The 17,745-nt window shown below is 36.3% G+C and overlaps 1 protein-coding gene across 9 annotated transcripts in view; it reads left to right on the top strand.

Moving 5' to 3' along the window:
• LOC100022326 (DNA polymerase nu) overlaps positions 1 to 17,745 on the top strand; it is a 479,612-nt gene that overhangs the window by 58,117 nt on the left and 403,750 nt on the right. The window lies entirely within an intron of this gene.

The following is a 17,745-nucleotide window of genomic DNA, read 5'->3' as shown; positions in this document are numbered from 1 at the left end:
TCCATAGAACATATGGATAATTTAAAAAGATATTTTAATATTTTTATTTAGAATGGGAAAGTGATGAAAATTCTTTCATACTAAGTAGAAACTTAAAGGATTTTTCCCCATTTAGTACATAAAAATTAATTTGATTCTATAAGTTGAAAGAATGAAAATGGTTTACAGTAAGGTTGAGCTATTAGAAACAGTTGTTCATTCCAGGTATGTCCTGAGCCAAGAAAACTCACTATATGAAAATTCTCTGACTTACAAAAGGATTTAGCATAATATTACTTTAATTAGAAGGTTTTCTTTGGCATTTAGAAAATATAAGTTGATTTAAAAATATGATTTACATATAATTTTTCAAGAATATATCTATCATACAAAGCAAAGAACTTTATATTATGAAGTTGTTGGGACATGTTATTTCACTGGAGCCAATTTTGCTGAGGTTCAGGAACTCACATTTATACTTTGTAGTGAAATGACCACCTAGCTAAATTAGCTTATGAGAAATCCTGAATTTTGGTATAAATGAAAGTGAAAATGAGAGACAAGATAAGAAGTGAGTTAATTGGGGAGACAATAAATTTTTTAAAGCTTATTTTTTTTGAAAAATTTTCCACCTTACTGATATATTTTCTTTTGACAAAGCAGACTGTTCCCTAGAAACTCCCCAATTTCTCTATAGAATACATTCCTTGAAAAGTCCCTTTTTATTTTTAACAGAAAGGAGGGATATGTCCTTTAACTTAATATTAATTATCGTATTGATCAAAATTTGTAATTTTGTTTCCTCACAATGTTGACTTTACTCATAATGTGGTGATTGTTGTGCATATTGATTTTTTTGCCTCTGATTTCACTGCATTATTTCATTCAAATCTTTCTTTATGCCTCCGAATCCTGCATATCATTCCCTGCATTGATGTACTACAGTTTGTTTAGACTTTTTTCCAATCATTGAACAAATATTTTGCTTTCAACAATTTGTAAGTATAAATAGTTCCACTGTCAGCATTTTCATATATAATGTGGCTTTTCTTGCTGTTGATCACAAGCTTGGGGTTTCATCTTAGTAATAGACTATCTGGGCCAAAGAGTATGAACAATTTAGTTTAGTAACTTAATTTGCACAATTATAAATTGTTTTTCAGAATGGATGAATCTATTCATAGCTCTACCAGCAGTGAATTAGTTTTTCTACGGAAATAGTTTTTTAAAGTGGAAAATTTTTTTTTTTAACCCTTACCTCCTGTCTTAGAATCAATACTCTGTACTGGTTCCAAGGCAGAAAAGTGTAAGGGCTAGGCAATGGGATTAAATGACTTACCCAGGGTCACACAACTAGGAAATGTCTGAGGCTACACTTGAACCTAGGACCTCTCATCTCTAGGCCTAGCTCTCAATCCACTGAACCACCCAGCTGCCCTGCAAAGTGGAATTTTTTAAATGGCATCATAAAGAAGATTGAAAGAAGGTCAAGATTTCTTATAGCTCTTGATTATTCCATTTGGGATTGGGGGCAAGGGCTTATGACTATCTACTTTTTGAGTACTACAAAATTAATAAACTCTTTTTTCCTTGCTATTCTATATATTTTTGCACTACTTCCTTCCATTCAAGCTAATAGCAGTGAGGTAAATTATCATTTCCACAGCTGTGTTTTGTTAACGGAAGTATTTTATTCCCTGAAATAACTACTATAACTATTCCAGGACTCTGCTTCCAAGTACTAGGTAACCACATTTGTCAAAAGAACTATATTCTACTATTATTAAATTTCAAAGGACTGTTTGTTATGTGATTTTTACAGATGGTGTGAAGATTATTTGCTATTTGGGATTATGGACAGTGTAGCTATCCTTTGTTCATAAATAATCAAAAGATAAATTGGCACTAACTGTTGCTTTAGGCAGGTCATCTAGCATCTCTAGGCTTAGTTTTCTCATCTTTAAAATGAGGATAATAATACTTTCATTATAGATAATAGGATTGGTATTCATAACATTTCCTTAAAGCTATAAAAATTAAAGATATAAATATATAGAAAAGGAATAGTAAACTTTTATATAAGTGCTTAGCCCCTGGGATGATTTTTAATGTGAAGTTTGCTACCATGAAAAGGGTGTTGAGACTTTAGAAATATTGGATCTTAATCAGATAATGGATAATTTATAGATTCTAGGCCTAGCTCTCAATCTCAATCAATAAATAGAATCCAGCTCTCTGTTTGAAAATGAAAAAATAAAGAAATGAATCCAGAAAAGTAAAATGAAGTCATCCATGTTACACAGGTAAAATAGCCAAACCTGAATCCAAACCTGTGTCTTCCAATTCTAAGTCCTGGGTTTTCCACTTGCCTTTTTAGGTCATTCTTCTTAGTCTGGCAGAAGTACTACCAACACCACTGGATGTAGTCTCACCTATCCTCTGACCTAGGCCAGGGTTCTAAGAGCAACTGTGGACAATAAAGCTCAAATGTTTTGGTGGAAGGGATACTAACTATTTTACAGCTTCACTATGTCCTGGTAGTACTCAGAACCCTTCAAATGACTCCTGTTACTGAGAATACAAAACACTTAGCTTCTCCCTCAAGGCCCTTCTATATCTAATTCCATTCAACTTTTTCAGACATATGAATTATTTCCTCATTGTATTCCCTAAACCCTAGCCAAACTGACTACTCACCTTTTAAAAAAGAACTTTCTAAGTTTCTGCCCTTATGCTTTTACTCACATTGTTCCCTTTCTAGCAGCCATTCTTTAAAGTCCACTTCAAATGCTGTCTTTTGTAGGAACCTTTCTCTAACTCCCCTTAGTAATATTTTCCCTCCTTGAACTCAGGAGCAGAATAGTTGGCTAACATTTCTCTTCTTCTGTGCATCTTCCTACTCATCTAGATTTATAACCTGGGAGTCATCTTTGATTCTTGCCTCCTTCTTACACAACTATAACAGTTAAAATTAGTTTCTCTACTAAAAGTAATATATTTTTATGAGGTTTATTAAAGATTAAGAAATAAAGAAAATACAAAATAAAAAAGCATGTGCCTAGGCACAGAGTCCATTCACAACCACTTACTCTACATCTTGCCTGCTAGGTAGAGAGCTACGTGTGCTTAGGAGCGGAAGCAGAGAGAGAGTAGGCAGTACAGTCAGTTTAAATACCCATTTTGTTCTTGGCCTAGGTGGATATCTCCGGTGAGATTTTAGGGGATTCTGGGAACTACCAAGGACTTCTGGGAATTGAAGTCCGGGGTTCAAATCTCCATTTTTATGCCCCCCCCCCCCGTTTGATCGTTATTGGGAAGTTTCCCCAAAAAGGATAATGAAAACATAATCAACTTAAAGATTACAATAATTTGAGGATAAGAGGAAAAAAGAACAAAACCAGTAATTGCTAGATTCATTGACAAAAAGCCAGTTGGGGGCAGTCCCCTTCGGCATGAAAGTATACATACAAATAAATGTTCAATCAACCACACCCAAAGTTTATTCTTGATCTTCTTGTGCAGCTTGTGGTATGGAGGCACCTTCATAGTGTCTTCTCCAAACAGTTCAGTTTCTGGATTCGGAGAGGTATCATGTTTCTTAACCTAAAATTCTTCTCAAAAGGAATTTAAACTTTGCAATTTAAAATAATAATATTTTTACATCCCCCCGTGAATAGGGTGATTGAAAAACACAGGGATCATTTAGGGATGCATGGCTGAATTATGAGGTATATGAATCAATTGGCAAGAGAAATTAAAAAGACATCAGAAAAATCCAAATAAAAAAGAAAATTTCTGGATGAAAATATAGACTAAGTCTTATGTGTAAAAATTCTAAGTAAAGGAAAAATAAATCTATAACAGTTCCTTGAATCAGGGCCCAATTAAAATGATGTAAGCAAGTAAGCATTTACCCAGTGTAAAGATTAAAATTTAGGGGAGACTGAGGCAGGTAGAAATTAGTTTCTCTCTGCAAGGAGTATTATATTTTATGAGGTTTATTAAAGGTTAAGAATTTAAGAATATACAAGTAAGAAAAAACACGTGCCTAGGCCAGAGGCCTAGACAAGACCTCACCTACATTATGGAAGGAGCCATGTCTGCCCCAAAATGGAAGTCCAAAAGAGACCCAAAAACCTTTGCCACCAGTTTAAATCCTTCCCTGAGGCCCACCTCAGAATTCCTGTGAGATTACAAAGCATTTTGGGGAAGTGGAGCAAGGGCTTGTGGGGATTGAAGTCCAGAGTTCAAATCTCAATTTTACACCAGTCAGTAGCCAGGACTGAAAGTTTGCCACACTATGAAAGACAGAAAAGGGACTAGATTATGGGAGCCAGGTTAGGAGTCAAATTTGGGATACTCGTCTATAAGTATTTTCACAAAGATTGTGGATACAAGGAAGGCCTATGTCTTAACGTATGTTAAGCGTCACAACCTTGAGTCTTCACACTAGGTTCAAGTCCTTTGTATTGGCTTAGAAGTGCATCAATCCTTCCTGGATTGGTTTCTTTGACCCTGTGCAATGGCTCTTTTGTATATCTTGTTCTGGAATCAGACAGACTCATTAAGCAAAGTCCCATAATTTTTAAAAAATAATTAGTGGCATCATTTTTATTGTCTTAAGCTTTCGGGGCATGCATTAGCAAATGTATTTTAAAGTTATATTACTGCAAAATCAAAAAAGTTAAAGAAAATCTTAATGCTGGTGACATGTGCTTCAAATATAAAAAGGAGAGAAAAAATAAAAAGCTGAAATAGTATTTTGCACATGCAAGAAAATATAATAAAAGAGTTTTAAAAATAAAAATATAGCTTATAATCATTTACACCCTGTGTCAGCTAAGAAAATATAGAATACAAGGCTATCTCACCAAAAATGAGATCCATTTCCTCTTCATATCTGTCCATGATCCACTGTGAGTACAAGCAAATTAATTTTACAAGGTAACAGTTTTTTTTTATAAAGAACAGTAGTACAAATATGTAGGTATCACTATCCCCAAAATTCTCAGTAGCCCAGTTAATTACAATAGCAAACAAACCACTATCGGTTTTTACCTGAGTCTGCTGTATGACATTTAAAGAAAATGGATACTTGTCACAAATTTTTACTAACATAGCAAATCTTTCAACCTTGGAAAAAATATTTTTAAACAAAGTGAAACTTATTTTGGTTTTTGAACATCAAGAAATCTGGATATCATTACAAAATTGTGGTAGAGAGGAGTCTAGGAAAAACTCAAAACTCTGTAAAGTGAGCTGAAGAGTATAAATGAGAGCCTCTCCCCCCTTTTTTGGGAGGCTTCTAGGGGTACAATGCCCTGGGATTAACTTCCCAGCTTCCAGTCACATTTTTATAAATGTGGGAGTTGGGATTACAATTGTATTTCACTTTAGCTACTAAAATGGGCCATACCTTGTGTTAGGGGTAGGAAAAATGACCAGAGATTGTTAAGAAAAATTCTAAAAATCATGTCTAAAGAACACTTAAAATCAATTTGAGATATTTAGCTTATTAAATTTTCCAAAGGTTATTATACAATGTTCTGATGGAGTCCATCTATCCTCTATGTGACAATTTACAAAGTCAAAAATAGAAAAGCTGTTTTTATATGGGCCTACTCAATAATATTTGTTCAGTATAGTTATAGGGGAAAAGCAACAGAATTTAACAGTAGTTAAAACCTAGTACATTAAAATGATTCAGTGTAACAGAATAGTATTGAATGCAATAATATATGAATTTAAAATCACAAAGTTAAATCTTAAACAAAACAATCAGTAAAATGCAATAAAATACAGAGATTTTTATAAAACATTGGAGTCTGAAAAGCCTTAAAAATATAACCTCCAGTCTATTTAAAGTTCCTTGTTTGTTTTTTTTTAATCCATTTAGATGCGTATTGTCAGAAGGCAGAAGATTGGTAAGGGGTAGGCAAAGCGGGTTAGATGACTTGCCCAGGGCCACATCGCCAGGAAGTGTCTGAGGCCAGATTTCAACCCAGGACCTCCCATCTCTAGGCCTGGCTCCAAATCCACTGAGCCACTGAGCTGCCTTCCCATGGTGAGGGTGGGTTTTAGGAATCTCAATTTGGGCCAAAGAATTGCAGGGAGTTGAAATTCTCTCCTGACTCCCAGGTGAGATAAATGAAAGTATAAGTACATTCAAAAAGATATCCTCTTAAAACCATGCTTATGAGTTCCTGTTTGGAAAAGTCTCTTCCTTCTTTCCTTCCCCCATCCTCCTGTGTCCCCTGCCCCTTGCCACATGGAGGCATGTAGTCATCTGCCAAATTCTATCATTTCTACCTCTGTAATATCTTTGTTATCTAGCTCCTCTCCAGTCCCACTGTAACTGATTCCCTTCTTTTTCTATCCTAGACTATGGCAATAGTTTCTTCATTGGTCTTACTGCCTTAACTGACTCTTTTTAAATTCATCTGCTACATCACTGCCCGAGTAATCTTTATATTATACTAACTATCAATATTCTTTAATTGCTTTTTTCTGAATGAAATATAAAGCCTATGGTCATGGTACTCAAAATTCTCCATAGCTTGACTCTAATCTTTCTTTTCTTATATATTCTCCTATCTCGTCTTGACTTGTCATATTTATTCTCTTTCCTCTCCTTGGTAAATTCATCCCTGATTCCATAATTTCCTTTTTTTCCCATTAAAAATGTTTATTGTTAAAACTCAGCTAAGTGCCCCCAGAATTGTTGGCCTTGATTTCATTATCACTCAATCTTAAAAATACAGCATACATACAATATACAATAGTTTTAAGGAGCCCTACGTATACAGAATTATTAAAAAATACAAGGCAAACTATGATAAGAGCTCAGTAAAAGCTGAAAAATTAACCTGGGAGACTAGAGCATGTAATACATTTTGATACTGGTATAATAGCAGTAGTAGCTTTATAAATACACACACACACACACATACACACGCACACACAATGCCTAAAAAACCTTCCCATTGTATACCTATTTTAGAATCTTTTCAATTGCTTAGAAACCAAAGAGATATAACAGTATTCATCTTTTGTGAGTCACGTTATTTATAAAATGAATAAAATACATAGTAGGGCTATTATAAACTGCACTAAGTTGAAAAGTCAGCCTTGGAGTTCCAATGGAGATTTTCTAGGGCCAAAGTTGTATTTTGGCCAAGGTTTGAAAATTACTAGATATTTTTTTTTCTTTTAAACATTATTTTATTTGGTCATTTTCAAACATTATTCATTGTAAACAAAGATCATTTTCTTTTCTCCCCCCACCCCTCCCGTCACCCATCCCATAGCCGATGCATGATTCCACAGGGTATCACATGTGTCCTTGATCCAAACCCATTTCCATGTTGTTAGTATTTGCATTAGGGTGTTCATTTAGAGTCTCTCCTCAATCATATCCCCTCAACCCCTGTAGTCAAGCAGTTGCATTTCCTCGGTGTTTTTACTCCCACAGTTTGTCCTCTGCTTGTGGATAGTGTTTTTTCTCCTAGATCCCTGCAGATTGTTCAGGGACATTGCATTGCCACTAATGGAAAAGTCCATTACATTTGATTGTAACACAATGTATCAGTCTCTGTGTACAATGTTTTCCTGGTTCTGCTCCTTTCACTCTGCATCACTTCCTGGATGTTGATCCAATCTCCATGGAATTCCTTCACTTTATTATTCCTTTTAGCACAATAGTATTCCATCACCAACATATACCACAATTTGTTTAGCCATTCCCCAATTGAAGGGCAGGCATCCCCTCATTTTCCAATATTTTGCCACCACAAAGAGCGTAGCTATGAATATTCTTGTACAAGTCTTTTTCCTTATTATCTCTTTGAGGTACAAACCCAGCAGTGCCATGGCTGGATCAAAGGGCAGACAGTCTTTTATCGCCCTTTGGGCATAGTTCCAAATTGCCATCCAGAATGGTTGGATCAATTCACAACTCCATCAGCAATGAATTAATGTCCCTACTTTGCCACATCCCCTCCAGCATTTATTACTTTCCTTTTCTGTCATGTTAGCCAATCTGCTAGGTGTGAGGTGATACCTCAGAGTTGTTCTGATTTGCATCTCTCTGATTATAAGAGATTTAGAACACTTTTTCATGTGCTTATTAATAGTTTTGATTTCTTTGGCTGAGAACTACCTGTTCATGTCCCTTGCCCATTTTTCAGTTGGAGAATGGCTTGATTTTTTGTACAATTGATTTAACTCTTTGTAAATTTGAGTAATTAAACCTTTGTCAGAGGTTTTTGTTATGAAGATTACTTCCTAATTTGTTGCTTCCCTTCTGATTTTAGTTACATTGGTTTTGTTTGTACAAAACATTTTTAATTTGATGTAGTCAAAATTATTTATTTTACATTTTGTGACTCTCTCTAAGTCTTGCTTGGTTTTAAAATCTTTCCCTTCCCAAAGGTCTGACTTGTATACTATTCTGTGTTTGCCTAATTTACTTATAGTTTCCTTCTTCATGTTCAAGTCATTCACCCATTCTAAGTTTATCTTGGTGTAGGGTGTGAGGTGTTGAGCCATACCTAATCTCTCCCACACTGTCTTCCAATTTTCCAAGCAGTTTTTATCAAATAGTGGACTTTTGTCCCCAAATCTGGGGTCTTTGGGTTTGTCATAGACTGTCTTACTGAGGTTATTTAGCCCAAGTCTATTCCACTGATCCTCCTTTCTGTCTCTTTTCCAGTACCAAATTGTTTTGATCACCACTGCTTTATAGTATAGTTTGATATCTGGGACTGCAAGTCCTCCTTCCATTGTATTTTTTTTTTCATGATTTCCCTGGATATCCTTGATCTTTTGTTCTTCCAAATGAACTTAGTTATTGTTTTTTCTAATTCAGTAAAGAAGTTTTTTGGTAGTTCAATGGGTATGGCACTAAATAAGTAAATTAATTTGGGTCCTCTTTGGGTCAATTTCAAAGCACATAAGAGTTGAGTATTTCCTATCTCCGACCTCTTTACCCTTCTAGTGTATTGATGTTCTCCCTCCTCCCTCCATGAGCTTCTCTGTGACATATAAATTTACCCCCATTTGTTTCTTTTCCGATTTCTTTTAATATTAACCTAATTTTTAGCTCTAGTTATATATATATATATACACATATATATGCATACACATGTGTATGTATTTATGCATGCATATATCTGTATACCTATTTATGTCTTGTCCTTTCATCCTATACAGTTTGTCACTGTTCCCTGTAAGTGTACTTCTTTTTGCTGCCGAGGTAGTAACAACAGTTTTTAAGAGTTACCAATGACCTCTTTTCTTATAGGGATACATATCATTTTAACTTATTGAGTCTCTTAAAATTTTTTTTGTTTTGTTTTTCTTTTTTCCATATTTTTTAATTACCTTTTGATGATTCTCTTGAGTTCTGTGCTTGAATATCAAATTTTCTGTTCAGGTCTGGTCTTTTCTTTACGAATGCTCGGAATTCTTCTATTGTGTTGAATGACCATACTTTCCACTGTAAGAATATAGTCAGTTTTGCTGGGTAGTTGATTCTTGGTTGTAGACCTAGTTCCCTTGCTTTCCAGAATATCAAATTCCATGCCTTTTGGTCCTTCAGTGTGGATGCAGCCGGATCCTGTGTTATCCTCACTGTATTTTCATGGTATCTGAATGGCTTCTTCTTGGCAGTTTGTAATATCTTTTCTTTGGTCTGATAGTTCTTGTGTTTGGCTATTACATTTCTGGGTGTTGTCAGTTGGGGATTAAATACAGGAGGTGATCTGTGGATTCTTTCAATCTCCACTTTTCCCTCTTGTTCTAGGATTTCGGGGCAGTTTTCTTGAATAATTTCCTGTAGTATGATGTCCAGGCTTTTTCTTTTGTCATGGTCTTCTGGTAGTCCAATGATTCTTAAGTTGTCTCTCCTTGAACGATTTTCTAAATCCTTTGTTTTGTGAATGAGGTGCTTCATATTTTCCTCAAGTTTTTCATTCTTTTGATTTTGTTTTATAGTGTCTTGTTGCCTTGTGAGGTCACTTAATTCTAGTTGTTGTATTCTGGTTCTTAAAGACTGAATTTCATCCTTGCCTTTTTGGTCATCCTTTTCCTTCTGGTCTGATTTTCTTTGAAGGCTGTCTTTCATTCTCTTTACCTCGTCTTTCATCTCCTTTGCCTCATTTTCCTGCTGGTTGATTTTTGGCTTTCAAGACACTATTTTCTGTTTCCAGATGATTTATCTTAGTTTTTAAGTTCTTTTCCCAATTTTCTTCAGCCTCTCTTAATTGTGTTTTGAATTGCATTTTGAGTTCTTCCAAAGCCTGTAGCCAATTTGCTGGGATTTCTGATTTTTCCTTTGCTGATCCCTCCCCCTCTGTTTCATTCGCTCTTTGCTCATTACCTGTACAGAAGCTATCTATTGTAATTTCTTTCTTCTTTTTCTGTTGTTTGCTCATCTTTACCCCTTCTTTGCTCCCCGTATTTGTCTGAGCTCTTGCTCCTCTCATTTTTTTTTTTGTTTTTTGGCTTTGGGGCTATCAGTCTCCCCTCTTGGAGCTTTGTCAGATCTCTCTGTACAGTCTCTGGGGGAAGAATGTTAGCTTCCCTGTCCTTGGAGACTTTTGATTGGATTACGTTCAACTGGGTTGGTCTGGATGTGCTCCAAGGCAAAAACCTCCAGTGAGACTGGAGCCAGATGGAAGGACTCAGACACCAGGGCTTCCAGCTCTTTGATCTTGCTCTAGCTGCTTCCCTGCTGCCTGTGTTGGACACTCTGACCCTGTTAGAGCCCTGCTCACAAGGTACACCCTCTAGACCAGTGCCTTTGCCTGCTCAGAGGTTCCCGTTGCCACTGGGGAATCAGCGCTCTGGGTTGGGAGGAGAGGTCCTGGGACCTTCCTTCTGGCTTCCCCTTAGACCCAAGTGTTCTCGGATTCCAGCTTTTTGTGGGGTGAAAGAGGGTTCCCCGGCTCTGTCCTGTTGATAAGTTTGAATTTCAGTCCTCTAAGAGCATTTAGTTTGTGATTGGTAAGGAAGGGTTTTCAGAGGTCTGAACTTTTGCTGCTTCTAAGCTGCCTTCTTGACTCCACCCCCACACCCCTGTTACTAGATATTTTAAGAAACTCCCTAAACTGGTTTTTGGCTTAGGAATTTTCCAAAAATCCTATTTTTGTTTCATCTCACAGCATTTCCTGGAAAAACAATAAGCTTACTGAAGTTTTGTTCTTTTGTTCTACCCTTGCTGTCCTCATTAATTCAATGACTACTGTCCTCATTCCCAGAATAGCAGATAAGTTTTCTTGAATGGCCCTGAATCTGTCTTTTTGCTTAATGACATTTCCCTCTGTTTTTTGGCTAGACATATAAGAGAGAGAGCCTTGAACCCAGAGCCAGGTTTAGAGTTTATGCAGCCCTTTGGGAGGAGGCATAGTAGAAGAAGCATAATATCTATTGGGGACTATCCATGAAACTTCCCTTTGGTTTCTTGAACATGAAATATGAAAATTAAGGGGTTGCTAGAGCATGATAGTGAGCTAGATCTCTTACTTGTTTGGATAAAGATAGGTAGGATTGCAATCTTTTCATTGGTAGAGTAGCAAATGTAGCAAATAGAAATGATGTTCTTAAAATGAATGGGATCTAAGTCACCCATTCAAAATATCCCATCATGACAAGTTAGAGAAAGGATATGACAGATATTCAATTAAGCTTGACCATCTAGACATCCAAAGGGAAACAACTAATATCCTTTTTCTTTGATTTTTTAAACATTATATTATTTGTTTATTTACAAAAATTATTCATTGGAAACAATGATCATTATCTTTTCCTCCCCCCGACCCCCTCCCACCACTTCTCCCATAGCTGGCGCACAATTCCACTGGGTTTCACATATGTTCTTGGTTCGAACCCATTTCCATGTTGTTGGTATTTGCACTAGAGTATTCATTTAGAGTCTCTCCTCTGTTATTTCCTCTCAGCCCCTGTAGTCAAGCAGTTGCTTTTCATTGGTGTTTTTACTCCCACAGTTTATCCTCTGCTTGTGGATAGTGTTTTTTGATCCCTGCAGATTGTTCAGGGACATTGCATTGCCACTAATGGAAAAGTCCATTATGTTGGATTGTACCACATTGCATCAATCTCTGTGTACAATATTTTCCTGGTTCTGCTCCTTTCGCTCTGCATCACTTCCTGGATGTTGTTCCAGTCTCCATGGAATTCCTCCACTTTATTATTCCTTTTAGCACAATAGTATTCCATCACCAACATATACCACAATTTGTTCAGCCATTCCCCAATTGAAGGGCATCCCCTCATTTTCCAATTTTTGGCCACCACAAAGAGTGCAGCTATGAATATTCTTGTACAAGTCTTTTTCCTTATTATCTCTTTGGGGTACAAACCCAGCAGTGCTATGGCTGGATCAAAGGGCAGACAGTCTTTTATCACCTTTTGGGCATACTTCCAAATTGCCCTACAGGATGGTTGGATCAGTTCACAACTCCACCAGCAATGAATTAATGTCCTGACTTTGCCGCATCCCCTCCAGCATTCATTACTTTCCATAGTTGTCATGTTAGCCAATCTGCTTGGTGTGAGGTGATACCTCAGAGTTGTTTTGATTTGCATCTCTCTGATTATAAGAGATGTAGAACACTTTTTCATGTGCTTATTAATAGTTTTGATTTCTTTGGCTGAGAACTGCCTATTCATGTCCCTTGCCCATTTATCAATTGTGGAATGGCTTGATTTTTTTGTACAATTGATTTAGCTCTTTGTAAATTTGAGTAATTAAACCTTTGTCAGAGGTTTTTATGAAGATTGCTTCCCAATTTGTTGCTTTCCTTCTGATTTTAGTTATATTGGTTTTGTTTGTACAAAAGCTTTTTAATTTGATGTAGTTGAAATTATTTATTTTATATTTTGTGACTCTTTCTATGTCTTGATTGGTTTTAAAGCCTTTCCCATCCCAAAGGTCTGACATGTATACTATACTGTGTTTACCTAATTTACTTATAGTTTCCTTCTTTATGTTCATGTCAGTCACCCATTTTGAATTTATCTTGGTGTAGGGTGTGAGGTGTTGATCTAATCCTAATCTCTCCCACACTGTCTTCCAGTTTTCCAAGCAGTTTTTTTCGAATAGTGGATTTTTGTCCCAAAAGCTGGGATCTTTGGGTTTATCGTATACTGTCTTGCTGAGGTCGCTTGCCCCCAGTCTATTCCACTGATCCTCCTTTCTGTATCTTAGCCAGTACCAAATTGTTTTGATGACTGCTGCTTTATAATATAGTTTAAGGTCTGGGACTGCAAGGCCCCCATCATTTGTGTTTTTTTTTTCATTATTTCCCTGGATATCCTTGATCTTTTGTTATTCTAAATGAACTTTGTTATGATTTTTTCTAAATCAGTAAAGACACTTTTTGGGAGTTCCATGGGTATGGCACTAAATAGATAAATAAGTTTGGGTAGGATGATCATTTTTATTATATTGGCTCATCCTATCCATGAGCAGTTAATGTTTTTCCAATTGCTCAAGTCTAGTTTTAGTTGTGTGGAGACTGTTTTGTAGTTGTGTTCATATAGTTCCTCTGTTTGTCTCGGGAGATAGATTCCTAGGTATTTTATTTTGTCTAAGGTGATTCTGAATAGGATTTCTCTTTCTAGTTTTTGCTGCTGAGCTGTGTTGGAGATATATAGAAATGCTGATGACTTATGTGGGTTTATTTTGTATCCTGCAACTTTGATAAAGATGTTGATTATTTCAATTAGCTTTTTGGTTGAATCTCTAGGATTCTTTAAGTAGACCATCATGTCATCTGCAAAGAGTGATAACTTGGTCTCCTCCTTGCCTATTTTGATGCCTTCAATTTATTTTTCTTCTCTAATTGCTACTGCTAGTGTTTCTAGTACAATGTCAAATAGTAGAGGTGATAATGGGCATCCTTGTTTCACTCCTGATCTTATTGGGAATGCATCTAGTTTATCCCCATTGCAGATGATATTAGCTGATGGTTTTAGATATTTACTGTTTATTATTTTTAGGAATGACCCTTCTATTCCTATGCTTTCTAGTGTTTTCAATAGGAATGGATGTTGTATTTTGTCAAAGGCTTTTTCTTCGTATATTGAAATAATCTTGTGATTTTTGTTGGTTTGCTTGTTGATATGGTCAATTATGTGGATGGTTTTCCTAATCTTGAACCAGGCCTGCATCCCTGGTATAAATCCTACTTGATCATGGTGGATGACCCTTCTGATCATTTGCTGGAGTCTTTTTGCTAGTATCCTATTTAAGATTTTTGCATCTATATTCATTAGGGAGATTGGTCTATAATTTTCTTTCTCTGTTTTTGATCTGCCTGGTTTTGGAATCAGTACCGTGTTTGTGTCATAAAAGGAGTTTTGTAGAACTCCCTCTTTGCTTATTATGTCAAATAGTTTGTATAGTATTGGGATTAACTGTTCTCTGAATGTTTGATAGAATTCACTTGTGAATCCGTTGGGCCCTGGGGATTTTTTCTTAGGGAGTTCTTTGATGGCCTGTTGGATTTCATTTTCTGATATGGGATTATTTAAGAATTCTATTTCTTCTTCTGTTAGTCTAGGCAGTTTGTATTTTTGTATATATTTATCCATATTGCCTAGGTTGCTGTATTTATTGCCATATAATTGGGCAAAGTAATTTTTAATGATTGCCTTGATTTCCTCTTCATTGGAGGTGATGTCCCCGTTTTCATCTTTGATGCTGTTAATTTTATTTTTTTCTTTCCTTTTTTAAATTAGATTGACCAGTACTTTGTCTATTTTGTTTGTTTTTTCAAAGTACCAGCTTCTAGTCTTATTTATTAAATCAATAGTTCTATCACTTTCTATTTTATTAATTTCTCCCTTAATTTTTAGGATTTCTAGTTTGGTTTTCTGCTGTGGGGTTTTAATTTGATCACTTTTGAGTTTTTTTATTTGCATTTCCAATTGATTGATTTCTGCTTTCCCTAGTTTGTTAATATATGGACTCGGGGATATGAATTTACCTCTGATTACGGCTTTGGCTGCATCCCAAAAGGTTTGAAAGGATGTCTCACCATTGTCATTTTCCTTGATGAAATTATTAATTGTTTCTGTGATTTCTTCTTTAACTAAACGATTTTGGAGTATCATATTGTTTAATTTCCAATTAATTTTTGATTTGGTTTTCCACACACCATTACTGAGCATTATTTTTATTGCCTTGTGATCTGAAAAGGCTGCATTATTTGTGCTTTTCTCCATTTGTATGCCATGTTTCTGTGACCTAGTGTATGGTCAATCTTTGTGAATGTGCCATGTGGTGCTGAGAAGAAGGTGTATTCCTTTTTGTCCCAATTTATTTTTCTCCATATGTCTATTAACTCTAATTTTTCTAAGATTCCATTCACTTCTTTTACCTCTTTCTTATTTTTTTTATTTGATTTATCTAAATTCGATCATGGTTGGTTCAAATCTCCCACTAATATTGTTTTACTGTCTATTTCTTCCTTCAATTCTCCTAGTTTCTCCATTAGAAATTTGGGTGCTATGTTATTTTGTGCATACATGTTGATTAGTGATATTTCCTCATTATCTAAAGTCCCTTTTAACAAAATATAATTCCCTTCCCTATCCCTTTTAATCAGGTCTATTTTTGCTTTGGCTTCATCAGATATCATGATTGTAACTCCTGCCTTCTTTCTATCAGTTGAGGCCCAGAATGTCTTACTCCATCCTTTAATTCTGACCTTGTGGGTGTCTACCCGCCTCATGTGTGTTTCTTGAAGACAACATATGGTAGGGTTTTGGAGTCTATTCCATTCTGCTATTCGTCTACGTTTTATGGGTGAGTTCATCCAATTCACGTTCAAAGTTATGATTGTCATTTGTGGACTCCCTGGCATTTTGATTTCCTTCCCTAATTCTAATCTTTTCTTCTTTGGCTCTACCTTTTAATCCAGTGATTTACTTTGAATCAGTCCCCTTGTCCCCTCCCTTGATGTTTCCCTTTTTAGTCCCTCCCTTTTTGTTCCCTTCCCCTCCCCCTTCTCCTTCCCTCCCCTTTTGTTTTTCCTCCCGCCCTTCCCCCCCTGCTTTTCCCTTCTCCCTACCCTTGTTGGGTAAGATAGAATTCAAGATCCCAATGGATCTGGATGTTTTTCCCTCTCAGAGTTGATTTCCCTGAGAGTAAGGTTTAAGTAAAAACTCTCTTTCTCTCCTTCTTTTAGGAGTTTTCTTCCCCTCCCTTTCGCATGTGAATCTCTGTGTGAGAAAGATTATTCTATTTGATTTTTCTTTTCCCCCTATTTACACATTATATTTCCATATATTAATATATATAGATTGATATAAATGTAGTCCTTATAGAAGAGAGTTTGAATAAATGAAAAGATAACAATTTTCTCCTTTTTCCTTTACATCATATTTACCTTTTCAGGTATTCCATGCTCTTTGTTTCTCGATATCGAACTTTCCACAGAGCTCTGGTCTTTTCTTTGCAAAAACTTGGAAATCTTCTATTTTGTTGTATGCGCATACTTTCCCTTGGAAGTATATAGTCAGTTTTGCTGGATATCTGATTCTTGGTTGAAGACCCAGCTCTCTTGCCTTTCTGAAAATCATGTTCCATGCCTTATGATCATTCAGAGTGGAACTTGCAAGGTCTTGTGTGACCCTGATTGGCATTCCTTTATATCTAAATTGTCTTTTTCTGGCTTCTTGTAGGATTTTTTCTTTTGCTTGAAAGCTTTGGAATTTGGCAATTACATTCCTGGGAGTTGTCTTTTGGGGATTTAGTGTAGAGGGTGTTCTGTGAACTCTTTCAGTGGCTGTATTGCCCCCTTGTTCTAGAATCTCTGGGCAATTTTCTTTGATTTTATCTTGTATTACAATCTTGAGTTTGCTGTATATTTCTGGATTTTCTGGTAGTCCAATTATTCTTAAATTATCTCTTCTTCCTCTATTTTCCAAGTCTGTCACCTTGTCAGTGAGATATTTTATGTTCTCTTCAAATTTCTTAATCTTTTGGCTTTGTTTTATTGATTCTTGCTCTTTTAATTGTTCGTTGTCTTCCAGTTGCCTAATTCTGACCTTTAAAGCCTGGTTTTCCTTTTCAGTTTGGTCAAACTGGTTTTGTAGTTGCGTGAAATTCTTTTGCATTAATTACTACTTTTCATTCCAGAAGACTTCCATCTTTTTGATCATATCCGATTCAAATTCTTCAAAAGTTTGTGGAGAGTTTCCATTTCCTTTGGAAGGTTTCGGTGCATTTGCTTGTGTTTCCTCTTCTATCTCCTCTGTATTTTGTATTTTTGCTCCATAAAATGTGTCCAAAGTTGCCCCCTTCTTGTTTTTCCTGTTGTTTTGAGGCTTTTTTGCTTCTGTGCTGTTTGCCATCTCTATCTGAGTGAGTGGGGCCGGCTCTTCTATTATCTGTCTGGTGTTCAGTGGCTTTAGCCCCAGGCAAATTGTCTGTCTTCCCTAGGAAGCCTGGAATTGCTGGTGTTTCAATGTTTCGGTGTTACTACCCTCCTCAGTTCCCTCCTGATGCTTCCCTGTTGCCTTACTTCTATGCTCTGCGCCTGGCTTGTTACTCTCAGATGTATTTCAATGCCTTTGCTTGTCAGAGGAGCCTACACTCTGAGGGGGAGGGCCCATGGCTTCCAGGAGCTCTGAGGGCTGGTGATAGGATTAACCTCAGACTGAGTATGCCCTGAGGCAGGGACCTTTGGTGAGACTCAGATGGAAGGATCTGGTCAGGGGGCTACAGGCTCCTCCTGT

Source organism: Monodelphis domestica, chromosome 6, assembly GCF_027887165.1.
Source record: "Monodelphis domestica isolate mMonDom1 chromosome 6, mMonDom1.pri, whole genome shotgun sequence".
Taxonomy (NCBI): Eukaryota; Metazoa; Chordata; class Mammalia; order Didelphimorphia; family Didelphidae; genus Monodelphis; species Monodelphis domestica.
Note: the sequence above shows the minus strand (reverse complement) of the source record. Positions and strands in the feature narration are given on the sequence as shown.